This window comes from Halichoerus grypus, chromosome 11 (assembly GCF_964656455.1).
Source record: "Halichoerus grypus chromosome 11, mHalGry1.hap1.1, whole genome shotgun sequence".
Lineage (NCBI taxonomy): Eukaryota > Metazoa > Chordata > Mammalia > Carnivora > Phocidae > Halichoerus > Halichoerus grypus.
The window spans coordinates 77267889-77286211 of record NC_135722.1 but is presented as its reverse complement, the minus strand read 5'-3'; positions in this window follow the sequence as shown (position 1 = coordinate 77286211).

The following is an 18323-nucleotide window of genomic DNA, read 5'->3' as shown; positions in this document are numbered from 1 at the left end:
CTTGCATTGCATTTGCAGAACATGGCTCGGTCTTAAAGAACCTCTAGGAACAGAAGAGCTACTCCAAATTGGTTTTTTTTTTTTTTTTCTTCTTTTTTGGCACTTATTCTTAAAATTCTTATTATGAAAAAAAATTTAAGTAAAAAATAGTGTAAAAATATGCCCATCTCCCGTATTCAAAAATTCCAAAATTTTACCTCACCTGGGTTTTTTATAATTCCTTTTTCTTTTCTTTTCTTTTTTTTTTTTGCCTGAAATATTTTAAGGCAAATTCCAGACATCATGGCATTTTTTACTTACATATTTCAGTATGCATCAATAAAAAATATGAATTTTCTCATATAATTGCCATACTATGATTACATCGAACAAAATTAATTTTGATTCCTTAATATCATCCTGTAGTTAGTCTAAACAAATTTCCTTGCTTTTTCATAAAAATATTTTTACACATTTGCTGGTTTGTGTAAATGAATCTCCAAAAAGTTCTTCATATCACATTTAGTTGTTTTGTATCTGAAGTGTATTTTTTTCTTTTGGGAACTTCTTATTTTGTTGTAATTTAAGTTATAAGAACTTACAGAAAAGTTACAAAATAGTACCATGAAATCTAGTATCTTTTATACAGATTCACTACCTATGGATTAGATTTTATACCATCTTAAAAATAATTCTCCTATCAATTTATTGATCTATCTATATGTCTAAATGTCCATTGTTCTATTTCTGAATCATTTCAAGTTGGAAATATACTAGTTTCTTATTCACAAATATTTCAGAGTATAATTCTTAAGAAATAGACATTCTGTTACATAACCACAGTAGAGTTATCAACCTCAAACAATTTCACTTTAACACATACTGTCACCTAATCCACAATCCATACTTGATGTTTTCAATTGATTAATAATATCTCTTTGATTTTTTTCTACTATAAAATCCAATTCAATATCACATAACATATTTAGTTGCATGACATTATACTCTGCTTTTATATATGTAACAATTCTTTAGCTTTCCTTTTTTATCTTCACATTGACTGTTTTGTTGAACTCATCCAGTTGGCTCTTAATGTGAGTTTGTCTGATTTTTCTTCATAAGTGAACTTATTGGCTGTACCAATTTACATTCCCACTAACAGTGTACAAGACTTTCCTTTTCTCTACATCCTCATTAGACTTAACCTTTAAATTTTGCTAATATGAATTTACGTGATATTGTGTACTTCTCAATGCATTATATAAGGAGGCGTGATATCAATTGTTTCATTATTATCTTAAATTGGATTATTTTGTTAACATAGTACACACCCATTTTTTACTATTATGTTATTGTTTTTTTCATATATAATTAATGAACAATATGTGGTAAGAAACTTAACAAATGTAAGTTTAGGCATGTAATGATGTTTCTTCATCATCCTTTTTTTTTAAGGAAGCTATTGTAATCTAAAGCAACCTGTCTCTCTATTTTGCTTCTTTTGTATACCAATGACTTGCAGAAATTGAGTCAGTGGTTTTGTACAATATTCTATCTTCTGAAGTTTCCTTCTTTATGAAATTTGTTTCTTTAGCCTCTATATTTCCTGTAAATAGAAATTATCTCCAGAGGCATGATTAGATATAGGTTTAACATTTTTGCCAAAGTCCTTTTATACATGGTGCTGTATCCTGCATATTTACCATTAATAGGACTTGCCTAGGACCTGGTTTCTCATATTGTTTCCTAGCTTTATTGAGATATAATTGATATGTAACCTAGTGTAAATTTCAGGTTTACAACATAGTGATTTTATATATGTATATCCTGCAAAATGATGATCACAATAAAATTAGTTAATCCATCACCTCGTATACTTACAATTTTTTAACATATTTTGCGGCAAATTTTAAAAATCAACTTAGGAACTTTTATATATGCAATACAGTATTGTTAACCATAGTCAGTCACCATGCTGTACATTATATCCCCAGAATTTATTCATTTTATGACTGGAACCTTGTACCCTTTTACCATCTTTAACCATTTCCCACACAGCCCCCACCTCCTGCCCTCAACAACCACCAATGTATTCTTTGCTTCTATGAACATTTTGTTTTGTTTTTAGATTCTACATACAAGTGGAATCACAGAGTATTTGTCTTTCTCTGTCAGACTTATTTCACTTAACATAGTGCCCTCAAGATTCATCCATGTTGTCACAAATGGCATGATTTTCCACTTTTTTATGGTTGATTTTATATATATAAAATCACATTTTCTTTATCCATTCATCTATCAGTGGACACTTATGATGTCTCCACATCTTAGCTATTATAAACAATACTACAATAAACATAGGGGTGCAGATATCTCTTCAAGATAATGATTTCATTTCCTTTGCATATATCTCAGAAGTAGAATTGCTAAATTCCTATTTTTATTTTTAGAGGAAACTCCATACTGTTTTTCATAGTGACTACACCAATTTACATTCTCACCAACAGTGTACAATGGTTTCATTTCTCCACATCCTTACTAGGACTTGTTATCTTTATCTTTTTGATAATAGCCATTCTAACATGTGTGATATTTTATCTCATTGTAATTTTAATTTTCATTTCCTGATGATTAGATACAGTAACACTTTGTCATATACCTGTTGGCCATTTAAATATCTTTGGGAAAATGTCTCTTCAGGCTCTTTGCCCATTTTGTTTGTATTTTTCCTATTGAGTTGTATGAGTTCATTATATGTTTTGGATATTAACCCTTTATCAGATATGTGCTTTGCAAATATTTTTTCCCATTCCATAGGTTGTTTTTTCATTTTTTTTTCTCTTACTATGCAGAAGCTTCTTAGGTTAATATAGTTCCTCTTGTTTATATTTTCTTTTGTTGCTTGTTCTTTGGGTGTCATATCCATAAAATTATTGCTAGAACCAATGTCCAGGTGTTTTCCCTATGTTTTCTTCTTGGAGTTTTTTGGTTTCAGGTCTACATTTAAGTTTTTAATCCATTTTATTTTAATATTTTTAAGTAGTGTAAGATCCAGTTTTATTCCTTTTATGTAAAAGAATATCCAGTTTGTCAGCATCAGGGGCATTGGCTCAAATTTATGCTACATTTTTCTGAGCTCTCAGTATGTGTACCTTCCTCAAGTGATTAACCACTTGAGAACTTATGGGATCCTTTAGTCTCTTGAATCCTTAGCGATCTTCTAGCAAAGATTGTATTAACTATTTCTCCTATGAATTTCAGTAGGCCTTTGATTATAAAGGCCAACATCTTCAGACACTAAAAACTGTAAACACTGTGAACATTTCAAATGTCTTATTAAAATTAACATTATATGCCATTTTTACTTTTTAAGACTATGTTTTCCTATTATTGTTTTTGTCATAAGATGTCTCTGCTAAGAAAGAGCACTCTACTGTAATTCAGTCAACATCTGCTTTATTTATCTATAAAATTTGCAGTTCTGGTTAACATAGATTAAAGAAGGTATAGATGGGTCTCTTTGATTCATTTGGAAGAAGGGAGTTGAGATAGAAAAGCCACTACTTATAATAATCTAGAGCAGTGCTGTTGATAGATTTTTGGCAATGATAGAAATATTCTATAGCTATGCTGTTCAATATGGGAGTCACTAACTATATCAATTAAAATATGGTTAATGTGACTATGGAGGTGAAGTTTTAACTTTATTTATTTTTAATTAATTTCCCTAGGCATATAATGAGTAGAATACATCTAGGAAATTAAACAAAACCTGGACATTTGTTGTCTAAAATTTTGTGGTGATTTATAGCATTTTATTTATCAAGTGATATTTTGTACAAAATAATTTTGCACTGGAAAGTGGAGCTCTTTTGAAATTTAGTTACAGTGGATTCCTGTATATGCAATGCTTTATTTTTATAAAAGAATAGTGTTATTGGTCTTTTGAGTTAGTCAGTAAAGATTACTATTCTTTTAGGTTTGTCATTAAAGAATATGATGTGGATCTACTTAAAGGCTTCTGTGTGAATTCTGATTCCTTTTTTCTTTTATAGGGTACTTCTTTCCAGTACCCTCCCATTCCTTCATCATATACTTCCCCCTCTCCTATATTGTTCAGATGTTAGTTCAGAACTAACACCAATGTAGTTTGCATTTTTTCTCAGGTTATAAACTATTTTGTAAATGTGTAAGGAGGATGTGGCAAGAAAAACAACAGCTTTCATTGTTCATTTGCATTCATTATATCAGAAATAGTGAAATAAGTTGCTGAAAGTTTTTGTTGGAAAAAAATTAGATTTACTTAATTCTTCAAATGGGATCAGATTTAGATAGATGAAATGACTCACTTCAAATCACACAAGAAAATCAAAGCCCCATGACATACCACATCTGCCAATTCTAATCTATTATTCCTTTTTACTTTATTGAAATGATGAAATTTTAATAATTTAACTATACTTGACTTGGAAAAGATAGAAAAGCAGTTTTCTGCTTTTATTTTTAAAGATTTATTTATTTGAGAGAGAGAGAGAGAGAGAGCTTGCAGTGCACATGGGCAGGAGGGACAGAGAGAGAGAAAGAATCCAAGCAGCATCTGCTGTGAGCGTGGAGTGCCACATGGGACTCAATCCCACGACCCTGAGCTTAACCGACTGAGCCACCCAGGCGCCCCAATTTCTGCTTCTTTTTAATTATCATGATTTTTTTCCCAAATACTCTTTGATGGAAAAGTTCTAGGTTCATGATGTTGGATACAGTTTTTCTGACTGCATTATCCTCATGTAACAGTTGTTTCTAGACCCCTCACTAAACACACACACAATTGAGAAAACTGCGGATACTTATCAATTCAAGAAATACAGAAATTCCTTCTTAACCTTAAGCCATATTAAAATTTCAATGACCCCACTACTTAGTCCACTTTTTTTAGCAGAATATCTGAAAACCCTGCAGTTGGGGAGCTCTGACACAAAGGAGACATCGGTAAGCCACCTCTGTGGTTCCCATTTCTGCTTCTAAACCTCAGCTAAATAATCCTTATTCTCCCACTTCCTGGCATTGTCTTTTCTCTTTTCTTTAAACCAGGAGCCAGATTTCTCACAGTGAGTCTGCAGATATACTTACAGACATGAATTTTGGGCGTGCTCACTACCCATATCAGTAAGTTTTGCCAAGCAAAACTGACATGTAAATGCTGCTAATAATTAGCAATTGTTTTTGCTTTGTTTTCTCCTTTGGCTCCCCCTTTTGTTTCTGTTGCTTCCTTGGTGTAGCTCCCAGGCACCTTGAGTTCTGTGAACCTGGTCTTCCGAACGACCCAATTTTTCTACCTCCCTCTGCAGATGCTGCTGTTACCACAGGCTCCTCTTGAATTTGCTAGACAGAACTGTGGAGAGACTCAACCAGTTCAAAGCAAATGAATGAGTCATAGAAGTCTTGTAACGTAGATAATATTTCCTGTACATTTTATATCGATGTCACAGTGGCTAATACAATAGGAAACTAAGTGTGCTTCCTGGAATATATAGCTCTCAAAAATTTAATTCAGAAAACTGCCTTGAAGGTTCCTACTTGATTGAATCATTTTTATAATCCTTCTGGATGAGAAATACATAGATGAAGGGTCTGACATATCACTAAAACATTGTCATAGCATTCATGTTTTATTACCTCTCCTTCTATATATTAGACAACCTGTACATAGTTATGATGGAATCACGTTGCTCACTCTGGTGGAAGGGCAGAAAACATATAAACATAGGTAGGTGTTTTGACTTTAAGAACAAACTCACACACACACACACACACACACACACACAGAGCATCTTAAAATTATCCTTTTCTCTTTTCTTTGTCTCAAAATTTATAACCAACCCACGAAAAAAATTGTTGGCAGAAGATTTGAAATTGTACTTAAATTAGTCAACTCATTTCTCATCACTCCTGTTAAACAGCTTTAGTCTAGGTCACTATTCTCTCCTGGCTGGATTATTTTAATAGCTTCTTACTGAGCTTCTTGTTCCACTCTTATCCCTTTCTCCAACCCTGGAATTATTTTCTATAAAGTAGCAAGAGTGATCCAAATTGCCAATGACTTCTCATCTCTCTCAGAATAAGCCAAAGTCTATATCATGATCTATAAGATCTTAAATGGTCTCACACACAGCTCACACTCTGGTCTCATTTCTTTTCTTTCTGATTCAGTAGCATTGCAACAGAGGCCTTGGTTAATGCCACAGGGAATTCTAATACTAGGTGACCCTTCAGACCCTTGGTGCCCCAATTTGAAGAAAAGGGGCTGGAATTTTATGTGTCATTCAAGGTGGCCTGACGTGGTGGTAAGGCATTATGTTGAGTGAGCCTGGGCAAATCCAGGGAACAGATTCAGCTGTGAAGCTTAGGCTAGCCATATTTCTCTCAGCTGGGGAAATGAGTATTTTCATATTGAAGAGGGAGCATCTGAGAAGCATAATATAGCAGGCCCATCTGAGCTAATAAGGTGTGCATAATAAGTACTAATAAGCTAATAATTATACTTGGCATAATAAGTTTACCTTATCTGACAAAAGCTTCTCAAGCATCTGATTTATCTCTTTGCTGGGCAAACATACAAGAGGAAGGTTAGTGAAATATAGCTCAGCTTCCATCACTGTAGTGCTGGTGAGGATGTGGAACCATAATAAAAAAGAATGAAATCTTGCCATTTGCAACAACCTGGATGGAGCTAGAGCATATTATGCTAAGTGAAATAAGTCAGTCAGAGAAATACAAATACCATATGATTTCACTCACATGTGGAATTTAAGAAACAAAACAAATGAGTAAAGGGGAAAAAAGAGAGAGAGAGAGACAAACCAAGAAACAGAGTCTTAACTATAGAGAACAAACTGATGGTTACCAGAGGGGAGGTGAGTGGAATGATGGGTAAAATAAGTGATGGGACTGAGGAGTGCACTTGCTGTGATGAGCACCAGGTGTTGTATGGAAGTGTTGAATCACGATATTGCACACCTGAAACTAATATTACACTGTATGTTAACTAACTGAAATTTAAATAAAAACTTAAAAGAAAGTGGGGCTGTCTTCATTGCGTCATATTATCTCCAGAATTCTGCATGGGGTTGTACAAAGTTATCACATTTTGATTTGTTTCTCTATCCAGTCCTGCTTCCTTCCTTTCATTCCACAGTTGTTGATCATAAGTACTCCTTGATAAACATCCTACACACTAAATTCTACCTTAGATTCTGCTACCTGGATAGCCCAATCTATAATAGTTGGTGACAGAAGCAGCCCCCAAATATACTATTTTGTCTTGTAATTTTAGATTTGCAGAGGAGTTGCAAAGATAGTACAGGATTTCTTATATGTTATTTGCCCAGTTTCCCCTGATGTAAACATAATTATGGTACAATTATTAAAACTAAGAAATAAATATTGGCACAATATTATTAATTAACTCTAAACTTTAATTAGATTTCCTAAGTTTTCAAATTAGTGTCATTTTCCAGTTTCAACTAACACAGGATACCACATTACATTCTGTTGTCATGTCTAACTAGTCCTCTTTATTTATTTATTTACTTTGTACTAAGACTTTATTTTCTCATAGCAGTTTAAGGTTTACAGCAAAATTGAGGTGAAGACGGAGATTTCCCCTATACTCCCTGCTCCCACACATGCACAGCCTCCCCCAATCTCAGCAGCCCCCAGCAGAGTGACAATTGATGAACCTACATTCCTCTTTAATCTTTGAGTTTTTTCAATATTTCCTTGTCTTTCATGGCCTTGATATTTTTAAAGAGTACTAGAAGGGCCAGTGAGTCATTCCTAGAGAAGTAGATACATAGTCATATGTGAGCTTTCTTTTCATGCCCATAGGACGGGAGTCAGTATCACTATTTGATGGCTTATGTGTTTGATCCACTGGTATAGGATCATATATAGCATCATATCAGTAGAGGGATCCCACTTTACAATAAAGGAAGTATTGGCGCAGTCATATAACCATAGGATTCATTGGTCAATCACATTCTCCACTATAGAGAAAGTTGAAACAGCAGTTTGGAAGTGATACATTATGCAACTATGTGTCATAACACATTTTTCACTATACAGAACATTTGAAACAGCAGTTTGGAGGTGCTACATTATGTAAATGTGATGCCATCTGTAGGAAGTAGTAAATACCTTGAATCAAAGACTCCTGTAGTGGGCTGAATGATATCCCCCAAAGATATCATGACCTAATATCTAGACCTGAAAATGTTACTTTATTTGTTAAAAAGTGTCTTTGGTGATACAATTAAATAAAGGATTTTGTAATAAGAGGTTATCCTGGATTGTTGCAATCATGTGCAATCCTTATAAGAAAGATGTTGAGGGTGATTAGACACAAATACAGAGGGGGAAACAATGTAAAGAAAGAGCAGAGAGATGTGAAGATGCTGGCCTTGGAGGTTAGACTGATACAGCCACAAGCTAAGGATTGCCTGAAGCCATCAGAATCTGGAATGGCAGAGAACGGATTCTTCCATAAAGCCTCCAGAGGGAGCACAGCCCTGGTTACACCTTGATGTCAACTCAGTAAGGCAATTTCAAACTTCTGTCTTCTAGAGCTCTAAAAGAATACATGTGTGTTTTTTGAAGCCACTAAGTTTTTGGTAATTTATTACAGCAGCCACAGGAAACTACTGCAACTTGTATATAGAGCTATGTCTCCAAATGGAAACATACATGGATCCAGGAACCAAGGTTTGAAGCAAGAGCAGCTTACTTATTATCAATGCAATGACCTACTTGAGTAATTGAGCTTTCTGTCTTTGAAACTCTGAAGTTTGCAGGATTAGAAATCCTGGTTCTGAAACGTGAAACGCTTTTGCTATTGGAAAAAAAAAAAATGCAAGAGTTCCATTGAGTTAAAAACTGTGGTTATGGCCTGGACATTTCTGTCTTCTGTGTTCTGGAACCAAAAGGAAACAACAACAACAACAAAAACACATCATATTGGAATTGACCCTGATCATCAGAAGGATGTAGGGTTGTGTTACATAATAGAGAAAGGGAGGAGTATGATTGGTACCCAGGTGATCAACTTAGGTACCTTTTGGTACTACCTTGACCAATTGTGATAGCAAATGGGCAAGTGCAACAAACCCAGTATGAGAGAGGTATGATGACCATAGGGCATGTTTCAGGAATATTGATCTAAGTAGGCCACCTCATAGGCCACCAAAACCATCAAGGTAAATCTAAAGCGGATATGGGAGAAGGGAGATAATGAGCTTCATCTGAGACACTGAGACCAGTTGCAACAGAAGTGGTTGTAGTTTTTCCCACTTTTTCTTCTTTTGAGATTTTCCCAGGAAGTGATGACTACCTAAACTCTGGAGGAGCTCCTGCTTGAAAATATATGAAAAACTCCAAGCAGAGCAAAGCATTGGCTGTTATATGCATAATATGCATATGTGATATGCCATCCAGATATCCCTTTAGAAAGGAGTGGATCACAGAGTCTGGGAGCACTGTCAGCAAATATCTATTAGCTATTACCTACTTTAGGAATTGCCTCATATGCAAAAAGCCATCTGGCTTGAAGGTATGCCTTTTCTAGGCTGGTCCACATTTAATGACTTTGCGGTATGAAGGCCCAGCCATTTTTGCTTAACTTGTGATAACTTTCATGGTCCATTTCACTCACAATCTCCGAAGGATATCAACTGAAGCTCTGAAATAGACATATATTGCAGTTTGGCTTCTTTTTCTGACAAATAATGCTTTCTTCTCCTTCCTTCCACAAGGTTTGATCAAGAGCATGGCTTACTAAACGTACTGTATCTTAAATCCCATCTCAGGACCTGCTTCAAAGAGAACCCCATTTGCAAAAATGTGTGAGCATCGCCCTCTGGAGTTGTGACCATTGTGCTAAATTCTGAATTACAGGAGAGTTTAACCAAATCAATAAATTTTCCCTATGTATTCCCTGTTCTCTCTCTCCCACCTCAATTGCCTAAAATATAAGGTCCATGAGGACGGGGGCCAGTCTGCCTGCATATACATACCTCACTTGAGTAAATCTCTGGAAATGTGGATTCCAATCATTAATGTGGCATTTTAAGATGTTTTATGAAAAAAAAAAAAAGGACTCTAATAAGCCATAGTAGACTACTTATTGAGATGACTTGAGTTTGGTTCACTATTTTGTTTTTCTCTCTGACTCACTTGTATTATAGTTTTGGTTGCAATTGTGCCACTCCTGTGCACAAGGAAGGTCATAAGTTGGAGGATGTTGTTCAAACTGAGGTCATGTTATTTCAGAATTAGATGTGGTTCACAAGACTAAAAAGCTTCTTTGTTTGACACTCAAGCCCTACTCTAACTAGTTCTGTCATTTTAAGCAGAATGTTTCCTTAATCTATTTATTTCCCAGTCTTTATAACACAATAACCTGTGTGGGTTGAAACAAAATTATTTTTGTTCATTTTACACTATTAACATTTTCTTTGTCTTAGAAGAAATGTAAAGGGACATTATTAAACTTGGTTTTTCTACCACAAAACAGATGTAACAATAGATGACACTACCTACAGAAAACAACAGAGAATGAAATTAAATCACAGATTAATAGCATCTGATGAATTTTTATTTTGTGAAAGAATAAAAGCATTCTTATGAACATTCAGGCTTTTCTCTCCTGAAATTTAACAGTATATGTCCAGAGACTGATATACTTATATCTTCTAATTAGAGACAAATGTGTCCATTTTGAGAAAAAAAATCATTTAACAGTAGTCATTTTTTAAATTAATTTATTTATTTTTGGGGGTGTGCAGAGGGAGAAAGAAAGAATCTCAAGCAGACTCCCTGCTGAACACAGAGCCCAAGGCAGGCTCGATCTCATGACCCTGTGATCATGACATAAGCCAAAACCAAGAGTCAGGAATTGGATGTTCAACTGACTGAGCCATGCAGCTACCCTACAAACAGTATTGCTATCCAGATCTATGTATTCTATGACTATTAAAAAACAAGTTGTTTATCAGAAAGGTGATAAGAACATCTTACATGGTTATAGTCATTCACCTTGTTAGGACTTTTGAAAACCTGTATCTACATAAATCTTCTACTTTGACAATTATAACAGACTGGTTAGTCTGGGTAAGAGTTAGAATTACACTAATTTAACCCTCCATCTTGTAGAGAGTAAAGAGTAGTAAGTTGTTAAGAAAATCACTTTGGAATCAGGAACAGGGTGTTGATGGCAGAGCTTTGGCACTTAAGAACTATAAATTTTGGTAAAATTACTTAATCTTTCCATGTCAGCTTGCTAGGTGTCCAGGTGGTCAAATAGGACAATGAGCCAAAATAAAAATAACAAACAAGGCTTTATTCATTTATTGTGACAATTAAGCAAGAGGCAAAAAATGATGCTGACTTTCTAGTGTTCCAGTCCTTCCTTGGGGGAACCCAAGGAAGGGTGCCAGGCCAGGGTCATGTGGATCAGTGTAGATGGAGGGAGTTGTCTCAGTGCTGAGAAGCCCTAAACAAAAGGATCCCTTATTGGTTTAAGGGGAGTGAGAAGTAGAAAGTTTAGGAGTGAAAAAGTACTGAGTCAGAGTAGAGAAAAGTGTTTGAACCAAGACCCCCTGATAAAGAAGTTTCCCCAGACCCAACAGTGGCTGAGCTGAAGCCCCTGTTAAGGAGTCTCCAAGTGGGGGTAACTGATCCAGGATGTATAAGAGCATGTCTGGCTGAGACACACTGAGTCTTTAACTTCAACTCCCTCCAGAATACTGTAATGTACGAGCTGTGAGCCACATCTGGTGTGGGAGGGCAGCTTTCCGCCTGAGGCTTGGCAGGCAAAACCTTTGCCATTGCTTGTGGTTGATCATGAATGATTTCATATAGGATTTTTGCTTCATTCACTAGTAGTCAGAATAGACTTCAGTAATTTATACACTTAAAAATTTAACAGCTTAACATAATTAACTTCTATTTCTCTTTCATGTTGATCAGGTAGCACTTTTCCAGATGAGGGTTTAGGAATCCAGGCATTTTCTATTTAATGGCATTGTCATGACAATGTGGCCTTTGAAGTCATTGTGGAAGGAAAACAGATAACATAAAAAAAAAAAAAAAAAAAAAACCTCAGGAATTTGTGATTTAAAAATAGCATTTGTCACCCCTCCTCATATCTCATTGCCAGACATATTCATATGTCTACAAACTATAAGATATATTGGGTAACGTAGACTTCCCCTGTGCTCAGAAAAAAAATCAAAATTTGATGAAGAAAAAATAGCATTGCCTCTACAACACATTCAGAGATTGTTTCCTCACCTTTAAATGCCTGTAGTAATACTGCATAATATTTTCTAAGGGTTGACTGAGAAATTGCCCTTAAAATTACATCACATTTGAAACATATAAAACTATCAATGAATACTAGCTATGATTGTTAATTACCTGAGGAAATTCCAGATGTCCTTAGCAAATACTTATTCTTTTTTTTAAATAGGTAATACATTTATTTATTTATTTTTTAAAGTAATCTCTATGCTCAATGTGGGGCTCAAACTCACAACTCCAAGATCAACTCAGCTCTACCAGTTGAGCCAGGCCAGTGCCCCATAAATGCTTATTCTTTTGGCAAACAAGAGTTATACAAAAGCAGCTATAATTATAAAATCAGTTGTTCTCAAATTTAACCAAGAGAACAGTAAAGAACAAACGAAAAGAAGGAGAGAGAGAAAAAGCAGATTAATAATAGTCAAATCATAACTATTTCAATAGAGAATATTAAACAATAATTAAGAGTTGGATTTGAGTCTAAACATTAATCCAATCAGACAGTGTAGGCAAGGCATCCACTCACTGTCTAATGTTAAGCAAAAAAACCACAAAACACATTTTCTGCATGATGGACAAGAAGTTTCATTCATGAACAACATGGGAAACTTAAAATAAATCATGGAGAAGTCCTAATAGTTGTATTCAAATACAAAAGGTGATGTTGGCAAATGAGAAACAAGATTAAGAGTGGAAGAAAGGCAAAAATAGTTAAGACATTTAAATATATAGAAAAATGTTCGTTAAAAAAATATATTCTTGGGGTGCCTGGGTGACTCAGTCGGTTAAGCATCCAACTCTTGATTGAGACTGGCATGGAGCTCTGCGCTCAGCAGGGAGTCTGCTTGAGATTCTCTTTCTCCCTCCCCTCCCCGCCCTCCCCCTGCTCATGCTCTCTCTCTCTCTCAAATAAATAAATAAATCCAATTCTTCCATATTTACCAGCCATGGTAGATCTGTATTATTTGACAAAAGTAACTTGTTTTATTACAGGACATAACTATGGAATATCAATTAAGTATATTCATCTATAAGATGTTGCAATTACTGTTTTATATCAAATATCATTGTATATGCAATAATTTACTGTGGTCAAAAATCTTATAAATTGTACATATTTTTAATGCAAAGATTTATGAGAATGACAATGATGTTGATAGTGACAATGATGATGACAATAGACTATATACACACCTTTACTCTAGGAGCCATCTGATGATTCCCATTCTGTTGAAATGATAAAAGAGGAGATGATAATGATCATTTTGAACATGAAAGAAGTGTTTGCTGGAGCAGATATTTCTGGGTTCTGTTCCTGTCTTTCTAATTTCTCAAAGACTATCTGAAGGTACATGTTTTTGTTGTAGTTTTTAGGAGAAAGGAAGGTGAGTTTTATTTTATATTTAAAACTTATTTTATTTTTTCATCATCATAAGTGTACTCTTTAATTCCATGCACTATTTCACCTATCCCCCTACCTACCTCCCCTCTGGTAAACCATCTGTTTGTGCTCTGTAGTTGAGTCTGTTTCTTGGTTTGTCTCTCTCCCTCTCTTTTTCTTCTTTTGCTTTTTTGTTTTGTTTCTTAAGTTCTACATATGAGTGAGATCATATGGTTATCTGTCTTTCTCTGGCTGACTTATTTCACATTAAGATTATACTCTCTAGCTCTATCTATGTTGTTGCAGATGGCAAGATTTCATTCTTTTTTATGGCTGAATAATATTCAATTGTATATATATACCACATCTTTTTTTTTGTATCCATTCATCTATCAATAGACACAGGTTGCTTCCATAGTTTGGCTATTATAAATAATTTTTTGTATTTTGTTTTGCAATAAACATAGGGGTACATGTATCACTTTGAAATCGTGTTTTGGTATTTTTTGGGTAAATACTCAGTAGTGCAATTACTGGATCTTAGGGTAGTTCCATTTTTAATTTTTTGAGGAATCTCCATACTGTTGTCCAGAGTGGCTGCACCAGCTTGCATTCCCACCAACAGTGCAAGAGGGTTCCCCTTTTTCCACATCCTCACCAATGCTTGTCTTTTGTGTATTTGATTTTAGCCATTCTGACAGGTGTGAGGTAGTTTTGATTTGCATTTCCCTGATGATCAGTGATGTTGAGCATCTTTTCAAGTGTCTGTTAGCCATCTGTATGTCTTCTTTGGAAAAGATGTCTATTCAGGTCTTCTGCCCATTTTTAATTGGATTATTCATTTTTGGGTGTTTAGTTTTATAAGTTCTTTATATATTTTTGAAACTAACCCTTTATCAGATATGTCATTTGCAAATATCTTCTCCCATTCCATATGTTGCCTTTTAGTTTTGTTGATTATTTTCTTTGCTGTGCAGAAGCTTTTTATTTTGAAGTCCCAAAAGTTTATATTTGCTTTTGTTTCCCTTGCCTCAGGAGACATAAATAGAAAGAAGTTGCTATGGCCCATGTCAAAGTAGTTACTGCCTAAGTTCTCCTCTAAGATTTTTATGGTTTCATGTCTCACATTTAGGTTTTTAATCCATTTTGAATTTATTTTTGTGCATGGTGTAAGAAAGTGGTCCAGTTTCATTCTTTTACATGTTGCTGTCCAGTCTTCCCAACACACCTGTTGAAAAGATATTCTTTTTCCTATTGGATAGTCTTTCCTGTTTTGTTGAAGATTAATAGATCATGTAGTTGTGGACTCTTTGAGTAGTATAGACATTTTAACAATATTTACTCTTCCAATCCATGAGCATGGAATGTTTTTCCATTTCTTTTTTTTTTTTTTTAAGATTTTATTTATTTATTTGAGAGAGAGAGAGAGCACATGAGAGGGGGGAGGGTCAGGGGGAGAAGCAGACTCCCTGCTGAGCAGGGAGCCCGATGCGGGACTCGATCCTGGGACTCCAGGATCATGACCTGAGCCGAAGGCAGTTGCCCAACCAACTGAGCCACCCAGGTGCCCCAATGTTTTTCCATTTCTTTACATTGTCTTGAATTTCTGTCATCAGCATTTTATAATTTTCAGAGTATAGGTCTTTCATCTTTTTTGTTAAGTTTATTCTTAGATATTTTATTGTTTTTGGTACAGTTGTAAATGGGATTATTTTCTTAATTTCATTTTCTGCTGCTTCGTTATTAGTGTATAGGAATGCAACAGATTTCTGTATATTGATTTTGTATCCTGCAACTTTACTGAATTCATTTATCAGTTCTAGTAGGGTTTTTTTGGTGGAATATTTAGGGTTTTCAATATATAGTATCATGTAATCTGCAAATAGTGAGTTTACTTCTTCCTTACCAATTTGGAGCCCTTGAAAGTACATGTTTCATTCCACATTCCTATCACTAAATTCCTACCACTCAAACATGAGGTCCTTGTCTTCACATTTGATGTATTCCATTCTATTGAGATTATCTGGACCTATTTACTACCTCTTTACGTCTGAACTAAAAACAAGTGTAGTACTCACCATCATCTGTCAATTAAATAATGAGAGATATTTGAACCAAAAATTAGAGGGGAATGTTGTCAGGATCAATTGTGTGCTAAATACCAATAGTTGATGGATAAAACAGTCTTTGATGAATATCTTCTATTTTCTTATTGCTGCAAGACAGATGGGCTATAAGAATTGGTCTCCAGCAAACCGTGCTAAATGCTGTCATGATTTTGGACCCATCTGCAGTTTTCATTTGAGTTATAGTCTCAATAGTACAGATAGGAAGCATAAGAAGCACTGATATTAAAATAAAACAAATGAATAAGGCAAGTGAATAAGATCACTTTTCCAGCTCTGTAAATCATATTTATCTAACCAAAACATTTTATGTAGCACATATAAGTGTCTCTACCATTTTAAAAAACTACAATGAGATGTCAGCACAAGCCCATTAGAGGTTCATCGTTCCATTAAAATCAGGATCTTGCAGTACCTTTTACTATAATTTCTAAAGTGCTTTAGACAGACACTGCAGAGCATTTTAATAATGATGAAGAGCTCCTTAATATGACTTGTTAACAATATCTTGGTGAAGAAAATATTCTTTCTAGAAATTGTTTGCCCACCCCTATTCTACTTTATATTATACTCTAAGTTATGAGAAGGAAATTATGGCATCTCATTTTTACTTAATGTAGGATTTTATTACATTCTAATAAGAACCTATGTCCTATATTAAGACATATTCTTACATCTGTGTTTACAAAATCCAAAATGAAGCCCCAAAAAATACACCGCAGGAAAAAAATATATTCTGAGTTTTGCCAAATTAGAAGGCCTTGGGAAATATTTTAGGCTTTTCACGGACCATTCTTTAAAATAAAGTTTGAAAGAAAGCCTACATATATTCATAATAATTAGCCAGAAGTTATTCTTGTAGCAAATTTATTTAGCACAGATCTCAGAAAAGCAATGATGTTCATGGATATGCCTATTACAGTCAGTCAAAAGATATAGATGAAAATTAGCAAGGGAAGAGGCATATATAGGCAAAGGTTCAGGAAAGACAAAAACATGGAGCTTCCAGTTGTCTTCCCCTAGGGGTGTCATGTAGCCAGTGTCTATTTTTCCTAGAAATGATGTGTGACAATACGCACAGAATATTGTCAATCAGGGGTACTCACCTGAGCATTGGTAGTCAACATTTTTATTGGGATTAGATCATGCCACATGACTAATTTTACTCTCCAGCCTTTCTGGAGGTAAGACTTTTATCAGGCAAAACATTTCGAAGACTTACAAGTTATCTCCTAGGAGCTGAAGGCAAAGGCAAAACCTCTTCTTGGGCAAAGTTAATCCTTTAGTGTACACTGGTACAAATAAAAACAAACAAACAAACAAACAAAAAAAACACTAATCAAGGGCAGTAACACAATCCAGGATCTATATAATGTATTATCTACAATTTCCAATATTCGATCAAATTTATGAATCATATAAACAATATGATGTTGTATTGAACAGTAAAGGCTCTAAAGCAACTATTATATGTATGTTTAAAGAATTTAAAAACATAATAAAATAATTAAGCGTAAACATAATTTAAGCTAGCATACATAGGGAATTTCAGGAAAAATAAACATAATTGAGATTCAAAAGGGAATTAACATCAAGGTGACTGTACTTAATAATATACACTTGAAATTTGCTAAGAGTAGATGTCAAATGTTCTCATGACAAAATTAAATAAATAAATAAATAAATAAATAACCGATAACTAGGGAAAGCAAATATGTTAATTGCTTTGATTATAGTTATCATTTCACAGTGTATACGTATATCAAAACCATGCACATCGTATGTGCAATTTTGATGTCCAAAATAAAAATTTAAAAAAAAAATTGTAACTTCTCTATCTTACACTCACTTTTTTGTTCTTCTCTGCTTTTTCTAGAATAGAAAAAGTTCTATGATGATAGAAATTTTTGATTTTTTTTAATTATCTTATTCCTAGAAACTATATCAGTATCTGATAATATAGTAAGTACTCAATGAAAACAAAGTATTTATAGGCAGAAAATTATAGTAATAATTAAAAATCCACTGGAAGACAGTTTTTAAAAAATGATCCAATCTGAGGAAAGGAAAAGAAAAATTAGGGAAAATAAATAGATCCCCAGAGATCTGTGAGACAATAAACAAAATATCTATTTACTTTAAATGGAAATTTCAGAAAGAGACTAGCATGATACTGAAGTACAAAAAATGAGAAAGAAAAGCCAAAAATCTTCACCATTTGATGCAAAAATCAAAATTATAGGTTCAAGAAGCTCATTGAGCCCTAATCTGAATTCTGAATAAACATAAGGAGAACCAAATCTAGTCACATCATAGTACAACTTCTGAACACCAATGTTAAGAAAATTGCAGAAGCACCCAGAGAAAAAGACACAATTTGGCAGGTGAGAAGGATAAGAATTATACTGACTAATGAGAAATAATGGAAACTGGGGAAAAAAAAAAAAAAAGAAGGAGGGAAGGAAGGAAGGAGGAAGGAAGGAAGG